Genomic DNA, 26731 nt, shown 5'->3' with positions numbered 1-26731 from the left:
ACCTCGCCCATGCCCTGCTGATGCTGAAGCCATGGCTACATCAAAGCCACTCCAAAGCTAAAGCTACGTCAAAGCCATGACAACGCTAAAGCTACATCAAAGCCACGACAAAGATAAAGCTAAAGACATGCCAAAGCTATGCCCATGCTGAAGCCAAAGCTACACCAAAGTTACGCCTACGCTGAAGCCAAAGCTACATGGACGCCGAAGCCCAGGCTACTGTAAATCCCTATTGAAAGTGAAGCCACGGCTATGCCCAGACCCCTCTGATGCTGAAGCCATGGCTGTGCCCAGGGCCTGCTGATGCTGAAGGCACAGCTACGCCCAGGCCCCGCTGACACCGAACCATGGCTATGCCCAGGCCCTGCTGTTGCTGAAGCCATGGCTTTGCCCAGTTCCTGCTGGTGCTGAATCCACGGCAATGCCCAGGCCATGCTGACGCTCAAGTCATGCCTCACCCAGGCCCTGCTGACGGTGAAAGCACAGCTACGCCCAGGACCTCCTGTCACTGATGCCAGGTCTATGCCCAGGCCCTGCTGGTGCTAAATCCACGGCTTCACCCAGGCCCTGCTGTGGATGTGTGGTTTAAATTGCTGTAATTGTCTACTGAAGAGATTTAGGAATTGATGAATACAGTATTTTTCAGATATGAAGAGTTGTCTTGTTGAAGACCCACTGCCAGTTTTACCGTGACTCAACCCACGGCCTGTGTAGATCAGTTTCGGGCACATCTGTGAAATCTCATGGAAGTCCCTCTGGTTGGTTTAGTGCAACATGTTTGGGATAGATTACCTGCTTTGGTTTCTATTGGTTCTTTGAAAAGGAAGACACCAAGGAGAGATTCTAATAACACAAAAGAAATTCATGGTGTATCCCTAAGGATGCTGAAGAGGAAGAAAAGTGGAAATAGCTAAGAAAACCAACATGACCGCTGGGTTATTATCTTAAAAACAAATCTGAACACATCACATTTTTGTGGAGATTCCAGGAGTTTACATGTGCTGTTCTGTCTTACTGCTATGCCTTTCATATGTTCTCTGCATGTCCAACTTCTGTTCATCTTGTAAAATTCAGATCAAAATTCCTGTCTTCTGTGAAGCATTCTCCACACCACCCAGGAGAGTTCTTAGGGATTCTAAAACATGTGCATATGTATTCTAGTACATTTTTCAGGCAGCATTTAATTGTGTATCCTTACATTTCTAACTTTTCCACTGAACTATTACTTATTGAAGTTAGGAATCATGTATTTGTCATTTTATCTGCAATGTCTAGAAAATGTCTAGCACAAAATGGATGCTAAATCAGTACACTTTTGAATGAAGGGTAGGTACTCTGAGCTTAGGTATGAGAAAAATGTTAATAGGTGAAAGGTGGGAGCTTAATCAGGGATGGATTTAAAAGGGTTGATATTAGCAATAATTTATAAATGTTATAGCATGAACCCTTAAGAATACTATCAGGAATAAGTTCAGACATTTCAAAAATGCTATCGACAATTTAATATATTAAAAGGGCTTTTTTTTTATTATGGAATATGACATATTTACAAAGAAGTGATAACTTTTCAAGTGTAATTTAACAAGTAGTTACAGAGTAAATTTCAAAGAATGTTATGGGTTACATTTCCACAGTTTCAGTTATTTCCTTATTGTGAAATATAACATATATACGAAATGGTGATAACTTTCCAATTACAATTTAATGAGTAGCTAAGTGATTAATGCAATGATGAGGATGGATGGAATAATGTTAACACATGACAAGGAGTTAGCAGGACTACTAGAATCTCTTTTGTTCTTTATTGGGGAGCATCATCTTCAAAGGCCCACATAGTCAAGAGGAAATAGGAGATGACAGCCTGGCAACTTTTAGTAAATTCAATTCTTTAGGGCCTGAAGAAAGACAGTCCTGGGTATATGAAATTGGTAGGTGACAGTAGAGCCATTTGGAAAAGAGAGGGGCCACAGTCTTGTAGAGTCCTTCTCATTTTCTGTTTTTCAAATCAATCCAATCTTATTCTCCTGCTGTCATCACTGTTAGTCTATGCCACTAGCATTTACTTCCCAGACCACAGAATTGCTGTTAAATCCTCTGTAGAGTTGCTTTTGCTCGTGTCGTCTCCGTGGAAGCCAAAGTTATGCAAATTTGATCATATCACCCCCTTGTCAAGAACAATGCAAGGGACCTTCCATTTCCCCCTTTATTGTGGCTGTTGGACCTGACTCACACCAATCTCTCCAGCCTAAACTACTCGACAACTTCCCTCCAGGTACCCTTCACTTCTCTAGAGTCTCCAGCCTCACTGGGCCCTTCCAGCCTTTCAGGCAAGCATTGCTCCCCTTCTTCTGCTAAGCCTTTGCTCCTGTTCTACTAATTCATTCAAAAATATGTTCACTGAGCCGGGCATTGTATTGGGCATTGGAAGATATGAAGGAGAATCCAAATTCCAAGTGTTTATGGAGGGATGCAGTCGTTTGTCAAGTGATCATCGGATAATCAAACTGCAACCTTATTATGAGGAGAAGGAAAAGTGCGTGATGCTATGAGAGCATATGATCTTGTCAATCAGGCAGAGTCTACCCTGATAAAATGATGAGGATGAATAGGCATTAACTAGGGGAAGAAGAAGGAAGAATGGGCACTCTCAACATAAGGAACAGGATTTGCAGAGTTCTCCTCAGTGACGGGAACTTATAATGACGATGAATTGGAAGAAGGCCATTGTGGCTGGAGTGGGCAGGAGGTGAGGCTGCTGACAGGGCCAAGGGCTTGCAAGGCTTTGTAGACAATGGTAAGAAGTGCTTATCTTCATACTAAAGGTGACGGAGGGTCATTGAAACATGTTAGTCATGGGAAGCAGGATAAACTATTTCTGAGATCACTTTGTCTGCAGAGTGAATTGGGAGAAGGAGGCTGAAAGGAGGTGGGTGAAGCATTTGCAAGGCTGTTGCCATAATCAGGCTACTGATCTGGTTTGGAAGAGGGTGGTTGTGGATGATGGTGACCTGGAGAGGAATGGGTTGATGCCAATGATGTTCAGGAGGGAAAGTGGATAGGATCTGGTGATTGATTATAGAGGAGGGGTGAGGGAAAAGGATGTGCCAAAGGCAACTTGCAGGTGACTCCATGGCTGCTGGAGCCCATTACTGAAGAGGAAACAGTGGGAGATGAACAAACTGATAAGTGAGTTTGGTTTTGGACTGACAGTCTGAAGGGTCTCTGAGTTATGCAGGAGAATAAGTCATATGGGCAGCCAGGCTCACCACTGGAGCTCAGTGAATTCCAACTAGAGGCATAAATGTGTGTAAGTCATAACCAAAGTCATAAGTAATAATTGAAACCACGGACTGTGATGCAGTTACTTTGGGAGAGAACAGAGTATAAAGAAGAGATGGCACAGGATCAAGCCTTGAGGAGAGTCAATACTTAATGGAGAGGTTGAGGAGGAGATATGGAAAGCAGGCCATGAAAAGCCAGGAGAATGGAAGGATGACTTTAGGAAGTTGTGATATCACAGAAGCTAAGGGAAGTCAGGGTTTCAAAGAAAAAGGGAGTGTCAGGTACATGTGAAGAAAAGGAAAACAAGGACTGTTCCATCAAAATCCTAAATTCATGCTGCTCCATACTCTTTCCCTGCTATGGGTGGATGTGGATCAGGACCAAGTCCAATGAGATGGTGGAAGAAGCCTAGGAAAGACCTTGTCGAGGAGAGCTGACTGCATCCCACATGTGCCTCACCACCTGTCTAGGAATCAAGGAAGCAAGAAATACATTTCTATTGTGTTAAGTCATTGCATGTTTGGGTCTATTTGCTATAGCAATTAATCTACCTCAATACTGGCTTGAATGATGACTTTTTAATTAGAATTCATGGCAATTCATACCCCTCAATGACATGTAAATTGAAACCATAGTAAAAGGATAATGTTGCTAATGATTTCTTTTCACAAAGATATTCTGGAAAAAGACATACCTTTCTAAATTTATGGCAGATTCTCATTTTATTCATTCAGCATAGGATCTATTTCCAAGTTAATGGGTAATGCAAGGTGTGATGAGGAGCAAATATTTGTCCCTGAAATATTTGGGGGAATATAGTATTGTATTGTTGTTCTACATATACTTCAACCCTAAAATGACTTACCTTGGATATCCATGGGTGTACACAGGGACTGAGCAGGAAATTGAAAATGTATTCCTTGAAGCATATGATGAAAAATAATTGAAGATAAAGTATTGTAAATAGGTTGACTCAGAAGCTTGAAAACTGCTTTCAAATAGTGAATACAGTTTTTCAAGGGAAAGCAATTGAGTATATTCCAAATTTAAAGCCCCTGGGGAATTGGTTCTTCCCCTAATTACTAATCCTTCTCTTTGTGTGAGAATATGAAGTTAATTCCCCCTAGTATCAGAGGAAGCCACTAAAGCCAGATGCTGGAAGCAGCAAAACCCAAAAGAGAAGGTAAAGACCAGCAGATGCCGTGGGCTTTGCCATCTGATGGGGGAGTCCAGGTATCACTTGATGATGCCTTGATTTGGGCATTTTCATGGCCTCAGAACTGTAAGCCTGTAAGCTAATAAATTCCCATGGTTAAAAGCCAATCCATTTCTGTTATACTGCATTTTGGCAGCTGTAACAAACTAAAACAACCCTTGAGTGCTCTGAACAGGTCCTTCTAAGTCTTGTTGGCATGGAGCTCTGCAGGATCACTTAGAAACCCCTGCCTAGAGAGCTCACCTGGGCAAGGCTTTTGCCGTCTGAGACTAGAGAACCAGCTCCCAAAGCTTTCCTGAATCTGAACATCATCGGATGGATGGCTTGATCTCTGCAAAGAGAGGCAGATCTTTGGGGCCCTGTGGGATGGATAAGGAAAGTTCATCCTCTGGGGTCCTCTATTTCCCAGGCTCCTGCCAAGTTTTCACCCCATGCTTCATTCTTCCTCCATCCACTTATACACAGAGTGGGAATGGGCTAGTTAAGCTAGCAGATTCAATCCTTCCCCACACTTATCAGAGCTTCTCAGTGCTCTGCCAACAATGACTGCCCCTTAATGCAGTGAGGGACCTCCCACAGCTGAGGGAAAGGATGGCACCATCCATTCATTCCCCATTCAGGGAAATGGCAGCTGAGAACCCAACAGAGGGTGACTATTTTAAGATGCTATCAGTAAAATAAGTGCATTGAATTCTCACATATATATCATAGACAATGACACAGACTTTACAAATAAAAACCACCAAAAGAAAAAAAGCATTGGAGTTTTTGGTTGTTTTTAAGGTAAAATTACAGACAAATGGATTCTCATGAAATCTATTCCAAACAAAGGCTTTTGGATTTTTTATGATGGTAGAACAATGTTACCATGACAGAAACTTCTAAAGCAATTTGACATGTATTCTTACATTCCTGATAGTCTAAGTCACCAATTTTGCAATCAGCAAATGCTTAGACAACAAAAACACTCTACTAAGTGAATTTTGAGACAGCTTGCTACTTCTTGAGTAGCTAAGGAAATGAGAGAAACATGGAAAAATGCAATGCTATTTTATGACAAAAGAGATCATTGTTTTTTCTTCTAAAATTCCAAGAGTAACATCTATATATGTATGTCTATACACACATATATGTGCATGTTCTTTGATTTTAGATAGCCCTGCTTTCTCTTTTAATACAGTTTTCATACACTTACATACCCCATACATAGAATTGGAACTGAAAATACTAAGCATTATAAAAAGGACAGTGAATAACTTCTATTTGAATTATTTAGAATTAGTATTCTTATATATTTTTTGTCTTGAATGTTTTATTCATAACTGCTCTAGAACTTGAACATGGAGGTATTCAAAAGCACTCACTTCCACCAAATTCCAATTTGATTTCCCATTTTAAAAATCAAGGACCTCACAGGGGAAACTAAGATGGCAGCTAGGTGAGACAGGGAAAAAAAACACCTCCATGAAAAACACTAGATAAAAACCAGGAAGTGACCCAGAATACTGGTTACAGTGATGCGCCAGCTGGACGAGGTCTGCTAGTTCCAAAGGGGCCGTATACTTTGTGAAACTGGGAGCCTGTGTTCTGAAATGAGTGAGTAAGCTGGCTGGAAGACCCATAGCCATGCGGCAGTCTGGGGAAGCCAAGGTTTGGCATTTGGAGACCGACGGGCTCTTTTAAAAAAAAAAAGCAAAAAACCCAGGAGTGGCTGCAGTTGCGATAGTGGGAATCATGCAGTAAAGCACAGCAAGAGGGGGCTCGGCCAGCCTCTCAGTGTCTGGCCTGGAAGATAGCCCACTGCAGATACCCTTGGGGCCGGGGAATGGAGGGGAGAGCCAGAAGCAGAAAGAAACCCCACGGCTAGCAGTTGGCTCCCCAGAGAGCTGGATAAACTCCTGCCCAGGGCCGTGCCCACAGCCCAGAGCCCCGCCAGTTGTCCCGGAGCTGGGAAGGAGGAACTGTGTTAGGAAAGGAGTGTGGAGACACTCTGGCCATCTTTGCATCAGGCTGAAAGCGCCCCAGCGTGGCCCGGTGGCCCAGGGCTTCCCTTGAGGGACGGCGCACACTGGTGACGTAGCACGGCATTCCCTCAGCAGAGGTTCTGGAGGATCACAGCTGGGCGGGGGGACCCGCTCGAAGAACCCAGGGACACTACATCAAGTCTGGTGGTTTGTGGGACAGTGAGAGAGAGGGTCTGGGGCTGAAATGAAATGAAGGCTTAGACTCTTGCGGCGACCTTGAATCTCCAGAAACCTGGGGGATTTGAATATTAAAGCTGTCCTTCCTCCCTGGCCACCCGTACACATGCCCCACATTCAGGGTGGACGGCTCTAGCAACACACCCAAACTGAGTTCTCCAACTGAACCCCACAAGAATCATTTCCCCACACACCATGGGGACATGGTGGAGAACTGACTTGGGTATAGGTGACTCACAGATGCCAGCTGTGGGTTAGAGAAAGTGTACACCACTAAACTGTGTTTCTGAAAAATTAGATAGGTATCTTTTTTTACAACTTGAAAGAACCCTATCAAGCAAAGCAAATGCCAAGAGACCAAAAACAACAGAAAATCTTAATGCATATGATAAAATCAGATGATATGGAGACTCCAACTCCAAACACAAAAATCAAGATATCGAAAGAGACAGAGTACCTTGCACAATTAATCAAAGAACTGCAATTGAGGAATGAAAACATGGCAAAGGATTTAAAGGACATCAAAAAGACCATGGCCCAGGATATAAGTGCCATAAAGAAGACCCTAGAAGAGCATAAAGAAGACATTGCAAGAGTAAATAAAGAAATAGAAGATCTTATGGAAATAAAAGAAACTGTTGGCCAAATTAAAAAGACTCTGGATATTCACAATACAAGACTAGAGGAAGCTGAACAACATCTCAGTGTCCTAGAAGTCCACAGAACAGAAAATGAAATAACAAAAGAAAGAATGGATAAAAATATTGAAAAAATCAAAATGGATCTCAGGGATATGATAGATAAAATAAAACCTCCAAACTTAAGACTCATTGGTGTCCCAGAAGGGGAAGAGAAGGGTAAAGGTCTAGAAAGAGTATTCGAAGAAATTGTTTGGGAAAACTTCCCCAACCTTCTACACAATATAAATACACAAAGCATAAATGCCCAGCAAACTCCAAATAGAATAAATCCAAATAAACCCATTCCAAGACATATTCTGATCAGACTCTCAAATACTGAAGAGAAGGAGCAAGTTCTGAAAGCAGCAAGAGAAAAGCAATTCACCACATACAAGGGAAACAACATAAGACTAAGTTGTGACTACTCAGTGGCCACCATGGAGGTGAGAAGGCAGTGGCATGACATATTTAAAATTTTGAGAGAAAAATTTCCAACCAAGAATACTTTATCCAGCAAAACTCTCCTCCAAATTTGAGGGAGAGCTTAAATTTTTCACAGACAAATGCTGAGAGCTTGACAATAAAAGACCTGCCCTACTTCAGATACTAAAGGGAGCCCTAGCAACAGAGAAACAAAGAATGGAGAAAGAGATATAGAGAATTTTAACAGACATATATAGTACCTTACATCCCAAATCACCAGGACACTCATTTTCTCCAGTGATCATGGATCTTTCTCCAGAAGGGACCATAAGCTGGGACATGAAACAAGCCTCATGAAATTAAAAAAAAAAAAAATTGAATTTACTCAAAGCACATTCTCCAACCACAATGGAATGCAAATAGAAGTCAATAATTTTTGAACTGTAACTCCACTATTTACTTCCTACATGATAAAAAATACACAAACTCTAATGACAAATCAGTGGTTTTGAACTCAATGTAAAATATGTAATTTTAGACAACTATATAAAGGTGGGGAAATGGAGGAGTATAGGAACATAGTTTATGTGTCCTATTGAAGTGAAGGTGGTATCAAAGAAAAACAAGATTGATAAGGATTTAAGAAGTTAATTTTAAGCCCCACAGTAAACACAAAGAAATTATCAGAGAATATAACCATAGAGATGAAAAGTAGAGTTTGGGTTAAGAGAAATGGGGGAAGGGGCAATGGGAAGTTAAGAAATGAGTGTAGGGTTGCTGTTTGAGGTGAAGGGAAATTTCTAGTAATGGATGGTGGGAAAGAGCATTACAACATTCTAAATGTGATTAATCCCACTAATGGAAGGCTAGGGAGGGGGTGGAATGGGAGGATTTAGGCTGTATATATGTTTCCACAACTGAAAAAAAAAAAAGACAGCCTAAATAGATGACAGTTGAATGCCAAGGATGAACTTGGATGGGATTGGAGGATAGAGGACAGGTGGCTCAAAAGGACACAATGGAGACATAAGGAAAAGGAAATATAGAATGTAAGCTTTGTATCATTGTTGAATCTCTTGTACTTCATAGCTTCGCTTAATGGGACTGCATAAAAGAATGTTCTTGTTCATGGGAAGTGTATACGTGAATTATAGTGTATGTTCAAGGCTGTGTGCAGCTAGCTCTCATATGGTCAGAAGACAGAGCAATAGATGATGGGTGATAGGGTGGGAGTGAGGGAGGGAGGGAAAGAAATAGCGATGTGACAGCATGTTAAAGTTGGTGTATTGAGCTATTGGGGGAGGGCTGTCAGGGTATAATGGAATTCTGTGTATGGGGTTAGTATTGTTTTTGCAGCTGTTCCTATAATTTTGAATTTATTTCAAAAAAAAAAAAAAAAAAAATCAAGGACCTCAGCAGTGCCCAGACCTGCTCTGAGCAGTGTAACACTGCCACCTAGTGATGCACTCACTTCATTACACAGAAGTTAAAAATAGTGCTCACTTAACCGTATTAAAGATAAGATCTTTTTCAAAATCATATAACCATTCAGGCATTTCAAAATATACAACGTATATACAAAGACAGAAGAACCAGAATATTGACATGGCTTAACATGAATCAAATAAATTTCTATATTTTATTTTGTGATGTGTGAATCTTTACATTCCTGAGCAATCTAAAAAATATCCCATTTCGTGAAATCAAATTCAGACAGGTTTTTTAAATAACGTTAAAGAAATCACACAAAAATGTACGACATCTCTTAACCTCCCCACCAGCTTAACTTTCCCAAGACTCATGGGAGAGAATGAGAACCTGTGCATCTGTCTGTGTGTGTTTTAATCATTCTTTTTCTGTTTGCAAAGCCTTTACATATTCATTTTAGAAAATTTAGAAATCATAGAGTTTTATTCTTTAAGGAGGATAAATCATTCTGGAGCAGTTCCTGTATTGAGGGGTGTGGGTGGGGAGAGATTTCAGGAAAGCCAGGACATTCACTTCCCTTCATATGTGGCTCACAAGACCCTGGCAGGGCAGAGGGGACCGGAGAGCTGGCGACCCTGGAGAACCTCCTTTACATCCCAGTCTGCATCTGGGGCCAAAACATGGCTCTTAATAAATGAGGAAGGAGGACGAATCCCAGCACTTAGAGGAAGGTGTTGCTCCAACTCCAGCCAGTGGGCTGCCGACTCCAGAGACTGGTTTGTGCCGTATCCAGAGAGGAGAGGCAGCCCATAGGACTCTCAGAGCAAGCAAGAAGACAAAATGGGATTCATTCACTCATTCAACAAACAGTGGCTGAATTACAGCCAAGTGACAGGCGCTGTATTCAGGACATGGATGAACAACACATTCCTTGCCCTCAAGCACTCTGGGTCTAGAGTTGGAGTCACTCTGATGTCTTTATAATTAATCATATGCAATCAGAGATAAAGTGACCACTGACATATAATAAAGCAAAAAGGAAAAGAAATGTAAGCCACTGATTCAGCTGTGCTGAGCGCTCATTGATTTGGGAACTTCTTACCATTTGTGTGTCTAATTGCTGTGAAGTATGGCAATTGCTATGCCCACCTTTACATGTTCCAGATGAACTTGGCTGAAAATGCTGCATGATGAATATTTCATGCATGTCTTCTCAGGTTTTACTGTTTCTTATTCACAGAGTGTGGTTGCTTTCCCAAAATTAAAAGAGAACTAGAGCTGCCTCCAGTGCTATTCCTGGAGATGTAAATAGTAAAAACACATCTGATGAACTTAAATGTTTGGAAATAAACAGAGGTGTCGGTAGCAAGATATGAGAATAACTAACAATGCTGAATGGCATGTGAATGAGGTGAAAATGGGAAGCTCAGAGTCATATATGTCACCAGAAGGAAAGTTGGAAGTCAAAAGATGGGAATGTATAAAACTGAATCCTATGGTGGGCAATATCCATGATTAACTGTATAAATATTAGAAAACTCTTCCATGAACCAGGACAAATGTATGACAATACAACTAGAAGTTAATAATAGAGGGACATATAGGGAAGAAATACATACCTATTGCATACTATATACTACAGTTAGTAGTATTTCAACATGCTTTCTTAAACAGTAACAAATGTACTATACCAACACTACGAGTCAGCAATTGAGGGGGGTTGGTTAGGGATATGGGAGGATTCAGGTTTCCTTTTCTTTTTCTTAACCTTTTTTTTTTTTTCTTTTCTTTTTCCCATCTTTCACTTTATTTCTTGTCTGGAGTAATGAATAGTTTCTAAAAATTGAACAAAAATTAAGTGTGGTGATGGATGCACAGCTGTATGAGAGTACCAGGGGCAACTGATTGTACACTTTGGATCTTTGGATAATTGTATGGTATCTGAACAATTCCAATAAAAATTATAAAAAAAAATAAAAACATCTGAGTAACACCCAAGAAAACAATATCTAATAGTAGATTTTTAAAACTAAAATAATGCTTAAGTCCAAGACAATGAATTAATTTTTATTTTCTTTAGCTCTACCCTCAATCAAAATCATGTTACTAAAACCAAAATGGTCACACACACCCATGCCTTGGCACATTGGGGCTGCCAGCACTTCTCATATTTCGTGTATCTTAGCATTCAAAAAGACATGTTTACAATTATTACTTAGTAAACCTAAGATTCCCAAGACCACCTCTGGGAAGTGATCAAGCAGGGCCTAGCCGCTCAGGTGGTCCACAGGTCCAGACTGGCAGGGTAAATAATATCCATGTTTGGGGATTTCTGGGTCCAGTCAGAAGGCACAGCAAGTTAACACATTCACATGCTGAACAACACAATGTTATATAAATGAACCAAAGATGGCATCTGCACCTTAACCTGTGTTCTATTTTCTTGATCACAGCTGTCTGGGACTGTTGCCCCAAAATCCATCGGCACCCAACTCAAATACTTACACACCCAAATGCTTTGAAATTAGCCTAAATAAGCAATTTTTAATCATTCAGAGCCACCCTGCATTGCATACACTGTGAAAGTCTGCCCGACATCTGCTTGCCATACATAAAATAAAACCCCTGTGGTTAGAAGACCCCAAGCCACTTCAGCCCCTCAGAGCTCTCTGATCACAAACTATTGCCATGCTGAATGAATGAGTCACGTCACCTACTCACTGAATTCCTCCCTCTGAATTCCCCTCTCCCCCAGGAGTTTCCCTTGCCCTCTACCCTTTCTGGCACCTTCCACTCACCCTCACCCCCTACTCCCCACCTCCCTCCTCCTACCCTAGCTTTTGGAAGGTCCCCTGCTAGGAGGCATTTACCTTTCCTTGCAGCCTGTCAAAGCCACCCCAATAAGCAGCTTGTTTTACAACACTGCCATCTAGTGGTCATTTCTCTTCCCTTGCTCAGTCCCTCCCTCCAACTCCCTATGCAAATGAAAAACAAACTTCTAAATACACAGCTGAGCTAGAAAGAGAGTGGGGGGAGATATCCAGTCAAGATGATACTAGAAGGTCAGAACATGGTCACACATGCTGCTCAAACACAAAGCAATGACTGCAGAAATATAAAAAGGGAAAACTTAAATGACATGTTTGCTCTGAAATACAAGCAAACCATCTCCCTGGACCAGAAATAGAAATTCTGGCTTGTTTGATGAGGCTGACGCTGCAGCTCTGCTGGGCTCTGGGTCTGGAAGATGATGGTGGGTTCCACTCCTTCAGGGAAACAAAGCCTTAAAATGGCCAGACACAACTCCTGGACAAAGTTACAACCAGCACAAGGAAATTCAAGTCTAAAGACAGCCATTAAATTCAACAACTGGTGGGATTCCATAACACTTCAATATAGCTAATTGGTCCCTCTAATTGAAAATATTCATCTTTCTCTATGGTTCTACTGTAACTCTTCTGTTGTATATCTTATATACATCTGTGTGTGCATGTATATACTTTTTTGTTTTCTCTCAATTTTTTTTCATTTTTATTGAGATTGTTCAGATACCATACAATTATCCAAAGATCCAAAGTGTACAATCACTTGCCCCTGGGTACCCTCATACAGCTGTGCATCCATCACACTTAATTTTTGTTCAATTTTTAGAAACTTTTCATTACTCCAGACAAGAAGTAAAGTGAAAGATGAAAAAGGAAAAAAAGAAAAGGAAACTCTAATCCTCCCCATCCCTAACCAACCCCCCTCAATTGTTGACTTGTAGTATTGGTATATCACATTTGTTACTGTTTATGGAAAAATGTTGAAATACTACTACTGTAGTATATAGTTTGTAATAGGTATATAGTTCTTCCCTATATGCCCCTCTATTATTAACTTCTAATTGTATTGTCATACATTTGTTCTGGTTCATGGAAGTGATTTCTAGTATTTGTACAGTTGATCATGGACATTGCCTACCATAGGATTCAGTTTTATACATTCCCATCTTTTGACTTCCAACTTTCCTTCTGGTGACATATATGACTCTGAGCTTCCCCTTTCCACCTCATTCACACACCATTTGGCACTGTTAGTTATTCTCACATCTTGCTACCAACACCCCTGTTCATTTCCAAACATTTAAGTTCATCCTAATTGAACATTCTGCTCATACTAAGCAGCCACTCCCCATTGTTAAGGCTCGTCCTATATCTTGGTACCTTATATTTCATGTCTATGAGTTTACATAGTATAATTAGTTCTTATCAGTGAGACCCTGCAATAATTGTCCTTATGTGTCTGGCTTATTTCACTCAGTATATTGCCCTCGAGGTTTTGTCATCAACTCATTTTTTTTTTTTAATATGGTTTTGTTCACTCATCATACATTCCATCCCAAGTAAATAATTGATGGTTCTCTGCATGGTCATACATTTATGTGTTCACCACCTTCACCGCTATCTATATAAGAGCATCTACATTTCTTCCACAAGGCAGGAGGGAGAGTCAAAGAAGGTAGAGAGGCAAAAGAAAGAGGAAAAAAAAATGACAGCTAGGAAGCAGCAAAAGGAAAAACAACCTTAAATCAAAGTAGAATAAAGAATCAGACAATACCACCAATGTCAAGTGTCTAACATGCCTCCCCTATCCCCCCCTCTTATCTGCATTCACCTTGGTATATCACCTTTGTTACATTAAAGGAAGCATAATACAATGATTCTATTAGTTACAGTCTCTAGTTTATGCTGATTGCATCCCTCCCCCAATGCCTCCCCATTTTTAACACCTTGCAAGGTTGACATTTGCTTGTTCTCCCTCATAAAAGAACATATTTGTACATTTTATCACAATTGTTGAACACTCTAGATTTCACCAAGTTACACAGTCCCAGTCTTTATCTTTCCTCCTTTCTTGTGGTGTCTCACATGCTCCCCACCTTCCTCTCTGAACCGTATTCATAGTTACCTTTGTTCAGTGTACTTACATTGTTGTGCTACCATCTCCCAAAATTGTGTTCCAAACCACACACTCCTGTCTTCTATCACCCTGTAGTGCTCCCTTTAGCATTTCCTGTAGGGCAGGTGTCTTGTACACAAAGTCTCTCATTGTCTGTTTGTCAGAAAATATTTTGAGCTCTCCCTCATATTTGAAGGACAGCTTTGCTGGATACAGGATTCTTGGTTGGCGGTTTTTCTCTTTCAGTATCTTAAATATATCACACCACTTCCTTCTTGCCTCCATTGTTTCTGCTGAGAGATCCGCACATAGTCTTATTAAGCTTCCTTTGTATGTAATGGATCTCTTTTCTCTTGCTGCTTTCAGGATTCTCTCTTTGTCTTTGACATTTGATAATCTGATTATTAAGTGTCTTGGCGTAGGCCTATACATATCTCTTCTGTTTGGAGTACGCTGCGCTTCTTGGATCTGTAATTTTATGTCTTTCATAAGACATGGGAAATTTTCATTAATTATTTCCTCTATTATTGCTTCTGCCCCCTTTCCCTTCTCTTCTCCTTCTGGGACACCAATGATACGTACATTATTGTACTTTGTTTCATCCTTGAGTTCCTGGAGCCGTTGCTCATAGTTTTTCATTCTTTTCTCCATCTGCTCCTTTGCGTGTAGGCTTTCAGGTGTTTTGTTCTCCAGTTCCTGAGTGTTTTCTTCTATCTCTTGAGATCTGCTGTTGTATGTTTCCATTGTGTCTTTCATCTCTTGTGTTGTGCCTTTCATTTCCATAGATTCTACTAGTTCTTTTTTTGAACTTTTGATTTCTGCCGTATATATGCCCAGTGTTTCCTTTACAGCCTCTATCTCTTTTGCAATATCTTCTCTAAACTTTTTGAATTGATTTAGCATTAGTTGTTTAAATTCCTGTATCTCAGTTGAACTGTATGTTTGTTCCTTTGACTGGGCCATAACTCTGTTTTTCTTAGTGTAGGTTGTAATTTTCTGTTGTCTAGGCATGGTTTTCTTGGTTACCCCAATCAGGTCTTCCCAGACCAGAACAGGCTCAAGGTCCCAGAGGGAAGAAATATTCAGTATCTGGTTTCCCTGAGGGTGTGTCTTAGAAAATTGCTCCACCTTTTGATGCCTCAGGTCACTGTGCTTTTCTGCCCAGCAGGTGATGCCTGTTAGCCTATAATTCTTGACTGATGTGAGGAGGTATGGCTGCGTTCCCCCAGGCTCTGGGGTCTGGTTCTGAATGGAAAGGGCCCCACACCTTTCCTCCTAGAGAAGACAGAACCCCCAGGTGGAGTCATTAGCATTTCAATGGTCTCGCTCTCTGCTTGTGCTGTCTCCACCCTTCCCCGAGTCACAGCCCTGGAAACTGAATATGACTGGGGCTTTCTCCACTGAGCCAAAAAAGAAACAGATAGTCCCCTTCAGACCCAGTCCAAGGCTACCCTCCGGCTCTCCAAGGTCAGTCGTCACCCAAAGCCTCTGTCTGTTTTTTGGGGATGCGTACCTGTAGTGAGCAGTTCACACTCGCTACTTAAAACCCCAGTTGGAGCTCAGCTGAGCTATATTCGCTTGCTGGGAGAGAGCTTCTCTCTGGCACCATGAGGCTTTGCAGCTTGGGCTATGGGGGAGGGGATCTCATGACTTGGATCCGCAGGTTTTACTTACAGATTTTATGCTGTGTTCTCAGGCATTCCTCCCAATTCAGGTTGGTATATGATGAGTGGATTGTCTCGTTTGTCCCCCCACAGTTATTCTGGATTGTTTACTAGTTGTTTCTGTTTTTTTGTAGTTGTTCCAGGGGGACTACTTAGCTTCCACTCCTCTCTATGCTGCCATCCTGCCTCTCCATGCTCTCCTCAATTTTATTGGTTATTTGTATCTCCCTCACCAAAACAAAATGGACTCAATCATTTTATCTTTATAACAAATCTCAAAATCTTAGGGACAAGTTCACCATGTTACTACTCAAGTGTGTCATGACTTTTTGTAGGTCTTTGCTCTTCTATATAAATGTTCATTCAGATTATGAAGTTCCTTGAAAACCCTATTGAGGTTTTAGCTGGAATTGCATGGATAATAATCTGGAAACCATTGATATCTTTATGATTTTGAGTCTTCCCATTGATGGCAATAACCTAAGTCTCCATCTATTTGCTTCTTCTTTCCTGTCTTACCAAAAAGTTTACATGTAAAATGGCAAAAAGGATATGATCTACCTACCTCCTAGGGTGGTTAGAACAGTTAAATATCTACGTAAAGTTCTTGCAATAGTGAGGGATAACTGTAACTATTTTCCATTCCTGATCAGATGTCCATCATATTTCCAGTTGTGTTGGAAGTGTTGTTTATTACTATCACGTATTAAATAATTAATTAAGTTAAACAATCAATTAGCCAAGTTCCCCAGCCCTATATATTAAAATATCACTTCTCTCCTAATTGATGTATGGTACCCCTTCTATTAAAAGTAAGGCATTCATGAATGCTAAGTCTTTCCTAGACCTTATATTTTTTTCCAATGGGCTATTTTGTCTGTCTTGAAACCCATACCACATTTTTGATTACTGTAAAGCTTCATAAACCTTGCTTGGTAGCAGGATAAGACTTCCTATCTGATTATTTTTCTACAGATGTTTCTTGCATAGTCTTGGGCTTTTGTTTCTCATTTAAATGGAAGACTAGGGCTTTTCTCCAATCTTGGTAGATATTTTGAATGGAAGTGCATTGAATGTACAGATCTACTTAAGAGCTGATATGTTTAAAATACTGAATCATATGGATCAGATTGCAGATTTAATCTAGATTTACCTAGGTTTGAAGGCATTGTCAGAGTTTTAGGGAAACAATAAATGACTCCCCACTGCTCACTGCTAGAGTCCTAAGGAAATTGAGACAGCTTAAGGGAGAAAAGGAGATGAAGTTCAAAATGTTGTCTTCTCACTGACAAGAGCACATGGGCAATAAGGCTTCCACGTATCACAACAGACCTTAAATTTCCCTCCCCCCCACCCAAGCTTCCAAGATCTCCTGCTCACCCTGAGGCCACCAGCAGGCTTGCCACCTTCCCAGGGTTATACTGTGGCTACACCTTGGTCCTGCCAGGCCCTGGCCTTGGGCAGCTGCTTTGATCATACACTGTACAAGAAGAAGTCAGAAGATGCCTGCTGCAATGGGTGGGAAATGCATGATGGGAGATTCAGAAGGTGCTGGGCTCACTCTCCAGGGCATGAGAGCAATGTGGTCCCCTAGTTTCTGCACAGAGACACACAACTTTACTTTGTGCCAGAGCTGTGTAGTCATCCCCAGGAGAAAACCTTCCCTGCTCAAATTCCTGAAGTTCTTCGGGCAGAAACTGCAGGAGATCAGGGTGGGACCCACATGGTAGGCAGTCATGAGCAACAAAGAAGGGGCTCCAAGCATGGGATTTATTTGTGGGAGGACTCCTTGATGAATCTTTTGTCATTTCAAAAATAATACATAAATGCAATCTTTTTGGATAGGTTTTTTTTCCAAAGCATATTTCCCTACAGATTCATCCAAGTTGTTGCATGTCTCAATAGTTTTTTCTTTTATTGCTGAGTGGTATTCCACTGTATGGGTGTATCACAATTTGTTTAGTCACTCACCTGTTGAAGGTATCTAGACTATTTTCAGATATGGGCTATTATGAATAAAGCTGCTATGAACATCATGTGCAGGTTTTTCTGTGAACGTAACTTTTTATTTCTCTGGGATAAATACTCAAAAGTGCATTTTGTAAGCACATATTTAGTTATGTGAGAAACTGCCATACTTTTTGCCAGAGTGCTTATACCGTTTTACATACCAACCAGCATTGTAATTGTGATTCAGTTTCTCCACATTATCACTAGCATTTGGGGTTTTCACTATTAATTTCAGCCATTCTGATAGATGTATAGGAATACCTCCTTGTGATTTTAATTTGCATTTCCCTGTTGGTTAATGATATTGGAATTATTTTCATGTGCTTATGTGCCATCTATATGTCTTCTTCAGTGAAATGTCTCTTTCTGTCTTTTGCCCATTTTTGAACTGGATTATTATGCTTTTTTAATTATTGAGTATTGAGAGTTCTTTGTGTATTCTAGATGCTAGTGATATATAGTGTTCCGGTTTGCTAATGCTGCCATTAAGCAAAATACCAGAAATGGATTGGCTTTTACAAAGGGGGGTTATTTGGTTACAAAGTTACAGTCTGAAGGCCATAAAGTGTCCAAGGTAAGGCATCAACAATCGGGTACGCTGTGCTTTCAGGCAAAATTTATTGGGGGAAGTTTGTCCTTCACCGAAAGATGGCCATTGGCATCCAGAAAACCTCTGTTAGCTCAGAAGGCATGTTGCTGGCATCCACTTGCTCCCAGGTAGCATTTCAAAATGGTGTTCTCCAAAATGTTGTTCTTGGGGTGTTTTGTCCTCTCTTAGCCACAGCTCCTCTCCAAAATGTCACTCACAGCTGTCTCAGTTCCCTCTGTCTGTGAACTCCTTTATAGACTCTAGAGATCCAATTAACACCCACCCTGAATGGGCGGGGTAATACCTCCATGGAAATTAGCCAATCAAATGTTTCACTCACAGTTTATTGAGTCACATCTCCATGGAAACACTCAAAAGATTCCAATCTACTCGACACTAATACATCTGCCCCCACAAGATTTCATCAAAGAATATGCTTTTGGTGGGACATAATACATCCAAACTAGCACATGTAGTTTGCAAATACTTTTGCCCAGTCTGTAGCTTCTCTTTCCATCCTCTTCACATGAGCTTTCACAGGGCAGTTTTTAACTTTAGTGAGGTCCAATTTATCAGTTTTCCCTTTTAGGGATCATGCTTTGGATGTCAAGTCTAAGAATTCTTCACCTAACCCTAGGATTGTGTTGTATGATGAAGGAAATGAAAATACCTGCTCCCTGTGTGTATGTGTCTGTGTGTGTGTCCAAATGTTGGATGGTTTCCTTTCCAGTGTTTTCCATTTGTTTGTTATTTGTATTTGAAAAGATAAGGAGGAAAAGATCAGTATTTATTTTATCTGTTTTGTAACTGCAGAAGGAAAGAGGGTAACAAATGCACCAGATTCAAAGCACCTGGTAGATTATGATGGCCATAGCATTGGAACAATTTTTTCAATCATTTTACTTTAATTGTACAAATATTTTATTGAACTTCTGCCAAATTTACCCTGGAAATAAAGATAAACAGTTTAAACTGGGCCCAGTCTGTCTTTGGAGTAGTTGTAAATGGTATTGCATTTTAAAAATCATTTTCACATATTTATTGTTATCATATAGAAATGCTCTTGATTTTTGTGTGCTGATCTTTTATCCTGCAACTTTGCTGAACTCTTTTACTAGGTCTGGAGTCGGGTTCATTTAATTGTTTTTTGTTTTGTTTTTTATTAGGTTGTTTGTAATTGTCTACAGAGAAAACTATGTCTTCTGCAAACATGGACAGGTTTACGTATTCCTTTCTAACCTTTTATTTACTGTTCTTGCCTTATTTCATTGGCTAGAACTTCTAGTAGTATGTTGAACAAGGATGGTGAGAATGGACATCCTTGCCTTGATCCCAAACTTAGGGAAACATTGTTCAGTCTTTCACCGTTAAGGATGATATTAGCTATAGGTTTTGTGTAGCAGTCCGGTGAGCAGGATCTGTCATTCACAGCAAGGTGATCAGAAACTGTTCTCTGGAAACCTGGAAGGACTGAACACCCCCACCCCAATTTAGACCTGTGGGTGCTGCCACAAACTCTGCCAAAGCCCATGTAAGGCTCTGAGTCCGTAAAGACTAAAGAAACTCTAGTCTCTGGAAAAAAAATGAAAATTAAGCTTTAAAAATTCTTTAAGGTCCCTTTGGAAATCCTTCTAACAGAAGATGTACAAAACATTCATGAAGAAAATTATTTAATTTTGTTGACAGAAAGGAATTCCTTTATTTATGGATGCAATGACTCAGTGTGATGATGGCAATTATTCCATCCAATAAATTTAAAGCACTGACAATCCAAATACCAAATAAGGGTGTTTCACGGAACTTGAAAAACTGATTCTTATATTCATATGAGGCCATAAAGGACAAAGAAAGTGGAGACAACTTTGAAAAACAAGAATAAGATGGCTAATCTCACTCTACCAGATGTCAAGATTTCATATACAAACAGATCGATAGAGTAGAATAGAGAGCCCAGAATTATACCTGCTTAAATGGAGGAAATTTGGTGTATGATTGGAAATAGCTTTACAAATAAGTGAAGAAAGTATGGATTAAATGGTGCTGGACTAATTGGCCAGTCTTATAAAATAATGTTAAAATTTGGTACCTGCCTCTACAAAGTAAATTCAATGTGGATTAAAAGCCTTTTCATAAAAAGTGAGACTTTAAAACTTTTAGAAAGCAAATTAGGAGACTATCTTTAAATATCAGGATAGAAAATATTTCTTCAACAAGACCAAAAAACAAAGTACAATCATAAACAGAAAGATGGGTAAATTTGACTATATAACAATGTAAAACTTCTGTTGATCAAAATACCATAAACAAAGTTATAAAACTAGTCATTTATAATAAATATACCCAAACAGGGTTATTTATAATAAATGTAACCAAAACAGGGTTAGGTTCCCAGTATAAGGAACTCTTACAAATCATTAAGAGACAAAGCCCCAATAAAAATGAACAAAGGCTATAAATAGTAAATTCATAGTAGAAGAAACCAGACTGGACTATAAACATTTAAAAATAAATTCACTCTTAAAATTTAATCTTAAATTCAGTAATTAGGAAAATTGAAAGTAAAATAACAAGGTAGTACCATTTTATATCCATCAGATTGGTAAAAATTTCAAAGCTTTATAATGGTGTTTATGAGAATATTAAAAATTGGGAACGTTCATACACTACTAGTGGCTCTATCGCACAAAATCAAAAGTGTGCATATTTTATTACCCAATAATTCTATTTCTGAATATGAAGAAACTCAATATTTAAGTAAATATATATAAAGATATTCATTATAGCCTTCTTTTTAATAGTAAAAGTTTTGAAATATAATGGCTGTCAATAGAATGGATATATTGGATAGATAGATGTCACAGTATATTATAAAATGGAATATAGCAGTTGGTTTTCTGACTTAAATATCTGGAAGCATAAGACTTGCAGATTAAACGAAATAAAGAAAATATATAAAACTGGATCTATGTGTTTCAACTTAAATATACCTCAAAAATATGGTGAATGAAAAAAAGCTATTTGCACAAAAGTCTGCACACATGATTCTAGTCATGTAAATTTCAAAGCCTCATAAAACAGTATGTATATTGTACTTGAAAACATATATTTGTAGTCAAAGTATGAAAAGTTGAATGGAAGTGATACCTGTTTTACTTTCCTTGGCTGCTTGAGCAAATAACATACAAGGGATTGGCATTAAAAAGTGGGGATTTTTTAGCTCATGCTTCTGAAGCTAGGAAAAAGTCCAAATCAAGGCATCATCAAAGTGATGTTTTCTCCCTGAAGATTGTGGCACTCTGGGGCTGGCTGCTGCTGATCCTTGTTCCTGGGCTCCTCTGTCAAATGGCAATGCACATGGTTCCCTCTTCTGGCCTCTCCCTTCTCTTGGGAATTCTGTTGACATTCAGCTTCTGGCTGCTCCCTGTGGCTTTCCCTCTCTCTGTCTGAATTTCATTGTGCTTATAAAGGACTCCAACAATAGGATTAAGACCCATCCCCATAGAATTGAGTCACACTTTAACTGAAGTTACCTTATCAAAAGGCCCTATTGCAATGGGTTCACACCCACAGGAATGAATTAAGCTCGAGAACCTGATTTTCTAAGGTGCACAGCTCCAAACTACCAAACATACAATGGAATAGAGTTAATCCACAAAAAGAAGTAAGTTCTGCTACATGTGACAACATGGGTGAACCTTGAAGACACCATGTTGAGCGAAGTAAGCCAGACACAAAAGGACAAATACCGTACAATCTCACTGATATGAAATAATCAGAATGAGCAAATTCATAGAGTCAGAAACTAGAATAAAGGTTACCAGGGGCTAGGGTGGGGGATAGGGAATGAAGAGATAATGATTAAATGCTACAGAGTTTCTCTTTGGGTTTATAGACAAATTTTGGTAATGGATGCTGGTGATGGTAGCACAACATTGTGAATGTACTTAAAAGCACTGAATTATGTATGTGAATGCAGTTAAAAGGGGGAATTTTAATTTGTGTAAATGTTACCAGAATAAAAATTTTTTAAAAAACACGCATTGATAATTCACAACTTTGCTCCCCAAGTATAGTTGATTTGCAGGGATCTTCTACAAATATGGGACATTGGCTATATTTTACATATCAGGCCATTTATTAGCTCTCTGGCTAGTCAAGATCGAGTCATGATGTCCCCTACTGCTACATAGGATGCCTCTGTCAGGCTAGATGGAGGAGATGCCCTTTTGTTAAAATCCAAAATTGACTAGACAAATTGATTTTAAGTGCATGCCAAGTCTTTAATTTACTAATTAACGAGAACAAGCCAGGTATCAAAGGAACGTGCCATTTCAGAGAACATGCCATTTCTGTGCATATAGAAAGAAAGAGACTACTTATATCAATCGCAAATTTGGCAAATATCCTAATCCATCATGCCCCAGGAAAGCTGGGGCAGGAAACTCTAGGCTGCCTGGGTGCCAGGGTACATTTCAGAAATGGAAAACAATGCTACAAGAAATTAGTGATACGGAACCACCTGTGGCTGCTAACTGGAATAACAATGTTTCATTTCACAACAATCGTGCTTGAAAAATCCAATTAACCATAGAATTCTGAAGCAGGGTTAGAGGTCAGAGAGCAGAGCATCAAGTAACAGGTTTTGCCTTTAAATAAGCAGCTGCCACTGAATTTCTCAGTTAATAAAAATGGAGAACGTATTTTGCCTATCCCTTAGTTTGTGGATTTTCTTTTTATTTTGTCTGTAATAACTTTCTGAGACAGCAGCAGGAAAAGATGGCATCTGTGTGTGTGTGTGTGTGTGTGTGTGTGTGTGTGTGTGTTGTATCACAGCTCCCAAGTTTCTTCCTGCCTGGAAGTCCTCCCTTATACCTAAGGGGTATCACCCCTGTTGCAAGGATTTTAGGGGGACCCTGACCCATTTCCCCCACCACACCACTACGAATTTCTGAAGCGGCTCCCTCCCTAAGTTGTAAAACTTCCCATTTTCTCTGATTTCCGAAACCCCCACCTATATACCTCATAGAGAAGTTCTTGTTTTCAACAGCTCCAGCTAGACTAGCTGTAAGTGGCTTTAGCTGCCAAGGTATGCATAATTAAAATGACAGTTAACCTAAAAGAAAACTTTGCCTAATTATAACAGCAAAAATCACACTCGCTGAACTGTAACCCAAATGCTCTGCTATGCTTTGAAATTGCACACTGTAACCAAAACAACTCCTGATATCCCCTTATCGTGTTTTGCAATCCTGAATTCGGGGTGTCCTTGCACATAGCCCCCTGAAGTCGGGCACCCTTGCACTTAGCCCCTTATTGATTCACATAAGTCAATCCAGAACTGAACACCCGAAATTCCTAACCTATCTTGCTGAACCAAGCCAGTTCTTATCAGTTAGACCGCCTGACATGCGCAGTAGCCCAAATCTGTAATCACTATGCATACTGGGCATTTAGACTGTTTTTGACCTTTTTTATCATTTAAAGCAGCTTTGCTCATTACCCTAAGCCCACCTGCCTTTATTTGAACGTTATAAAATATGAGACATTTCTCCAGTTTGGGGAGACAGAATTGAGGAAACTGTCCTGTCTTCTCGGGGCTAGCCTTTGCCAAATAAACTTCTCTTCTCAAAATCCCCCGTGTCTACTGACTGACTCTGTGCCCATGGGGTGACACAAGTTTCTGGAGAACAGTGAGGAGCCAGCAGGGAGGGCTGGGAGCAACCTTCAGAGGAAGTGTAAGAAACGCAAGCAGCCTCAGGAAGCAAGGCCAGGAGAAGGATAACCGCCAAGGGAAAAAGGAGGAAAGCAGAGGGCGTAGACAGCCCCGGGAGAAGCGGGAGTGGGAGGAGTGTGGGCGCCATCGGAGCCCCAGCGCTGCAGGACCTGCAGGAACCCGACGCCTTCCCCGAGCGGCTCCGGCGGGAGACAGAGGCGGCCTCGCGGAGCTCTGGAGGGAAGGTGGGTGCTCGCCTGATGCGCCCTGAGCTCAAAAGAGACACCCAGACTTCGGGGGAAAAGAAAGAGCTTTATTGCAAAGTAAGCCGGCGGAGGTCGGGGGAATAGTCTCACATCTGCCTCCCCGAACGAGAGAAACGTGGGTTTTTATTAAAATCAAAGGGAGGTGGAGACAAGGATGTTTGGGATGTTGGCATATGGTGATTGGTTAGTAACCATCTAAATCAGCAACTTCTAATTAACTATTGCCATTGGCTATTTAAACATTCAAATTAGGGACTGCAAACTAGCTACTTGGTCCTTTACTGCGATAGGTGGGGCCCAGAACATTTGCCCGACCTGGTGAAGGACAGACCTCTCGCTTTCTTTTTGGGTCTGGTGTTTCTTTTCTGTTGTTCCTGCTCACTTTGATTCCCTTTGCAGGGTAATTTTTGTGTTTGGCGGTCGCTTACAATTCAGGGTCCCTGTTTCAGCGCGTGCACAGCAAAATGGTTTGGAGTGCATTTTAGATAAACTGGGCTCCGGGATCTGGGCATTTCGGGAACAGGATGGGGCCCTTGGCTGGGTAAGCCTGGGGTTCCCGGTCCTGGACTTATCAGAGAGAGCCTATGAAGAGGCTAGAAGGCCTCAGGTTGGCTGCAGAGGAATGCAAAGCCAGGGGCCCGGAGTTGCGGGGGGGTAAAAAAAAAAATCCCGCCCAGAGAACTAGGCCAAGCAAGAGCGGAAGAAGCTGGAGGAGTTGGAGCAGAGCTGGCTGAGGCGTTCCTCCTCCAGGAGGTGGCGCTGAGCGGCAGGAGCGCGAATACAAGCGGCAACTGGGGAGAGCTGGCGCCCGGGGGCCGCAGGAGCAGCTGGAGGCCACGTGGCGCTTCCATATGCCCCGGGAGACCCGGGGAAGAGCGGGCGCCCCTGGGGAGGAGCAGCGGCGCTGGGGAGAGGTAGGGCTGGGGGCAGCCCCTCTGAAGTTCGGGCCCCAGACACCGCCTCCCAGGAGCCCATTGAGGGCAAAATCGGCTCGGGAAAGTCCACCCAGATGCCTCAGTATCTCTTGGTGGAGGGCTACACAAAGAAGGGGATGAAGATTTCCTGGACCCGGCCCTGGAGAGTGGCCGCCATGGCGTGGTGACCCGGTGGCCCGGGAGATGGGTGTGAAGCTCGGGAATGAAGTTGGCAACAGCATCCGTCTTGAGGCCTGCACGTCAGCGCTAACCGTTCTGCGCCCTGTGACAGACGGGGTGCTTCTCCCAGGCTGCCTCTTTGAGTCTGACCCCACCAGTTACAGTGTGGTGATGGTGGATGAGGCTCACGAACGGACAGTGCACACTGACAGCCTCTTGGGGCTCACCTAGGATGCCGCGTGCTTCCCATCTGAGCTCAAGGCCCTGGTGGCTTCAGCCACCCTGGACACTGCCCGTTGTTCCACGTTCTTTGAAAATGCCCCTGTCTTCCAGATCCCTGGACGCAGGATTCCGGTTGACGTCTTCTACACCAAGACTCCAGAGGCTGACCACCTGGAAGCCTGTCTGTGCTGCAGATCTACGTGACCCGGCCCCCTGGGGATATCCTGGTGTTCCTGGGAGGACTGGAGGAGACTGAAGCTGCCTGTGAGATGCTCCAGCATCGCTGCCGCCGCCTGGGATCCAAAATCCGGGAACGTCTGGTGCTGCCTCTTCCCCCCAAACCTGCCTTCTGACGCGCAGGCTCGCATCTTCCAGCCCACACGTCCTGGGACGCGAAAGGTGGTGGTAGCCACAAGCATTGGGGACACGTCGCCCACCATCGAAGGCAACATTTTATGTGCTGGATCTAGGCTTCTGCAAACAAAACAGCTACGACCCTTCTCTAGGCATGGAATCGCTCCCTGTCACACCCTGCAGCAGGGTCTCAGCCAACCAGCGAGCTACAGGGACGTGCTCCCGCCTGCCCACCACCTGGGCCAAGGAGCCCCAGCTCAGCAGACCACGGTGCCCGAGGTTCAGAGGTGCAGCCTGGGCAAGGTCGTCTTTTACAGTTTTGCAAAATGTTATCACTGGGGAAGTTAGTCAAAGTGTTCAAACCGGCTCTGTCTTACAACTGAATATGAATCTAAAATTATCTTGATTAAATTTCAATTTTAAAAAAATCAGGGCAAAATATTTGAACAGGAATTTCACAAAAGAAGAGAAAGAAAAGCCAATAAGCTCGCAATAAAAGATGGACAGCTTCATTATTTCTTTGAGAAACAAATTAAAATCATAATGAATACCACTATACACCAATTAAATAGCTACAATTAAAAAAAAATAAAGGTGGGAAATACCAACTGTTGGCAAGCATGTGCACTAATTGGAACTCTCCTTGCA

At 41.4% G+C, this 26731-nt stretch overlaps 1 pseudogene; it reads left to right on the top strand.

The window, feature by feature from the left end:
• The first annotated feature begins 432 nt into the window (after positions 1-432).
• On the top strand, positions 433-26431 carry LOC119506559 (annotated as a pseudogene).
• The last annotated feature ends 300 nt before the right edge of the window (positions 26432-26731 follow it).

The sequence above is a fragment of the Choloepus didactylus genome, chromosome 11 (assembly GCF_015220235.1).
Source record: "Choloepus didactylus isolate mChoDid1 chromosome 11, mChoDid1.pri, whole genome shotgun sequence".
Taxonomy (NCBI): Eukaryota; Metazoa; Chordata; class Mammalia; order Pilosa; family Megalonychidae; genus Choloepus; species Choloepus didactylus.
Note: the sequence above shows the minus strand (reverse complement) of the source record. Positions and strands in the feature narration are given on the sequence as shown.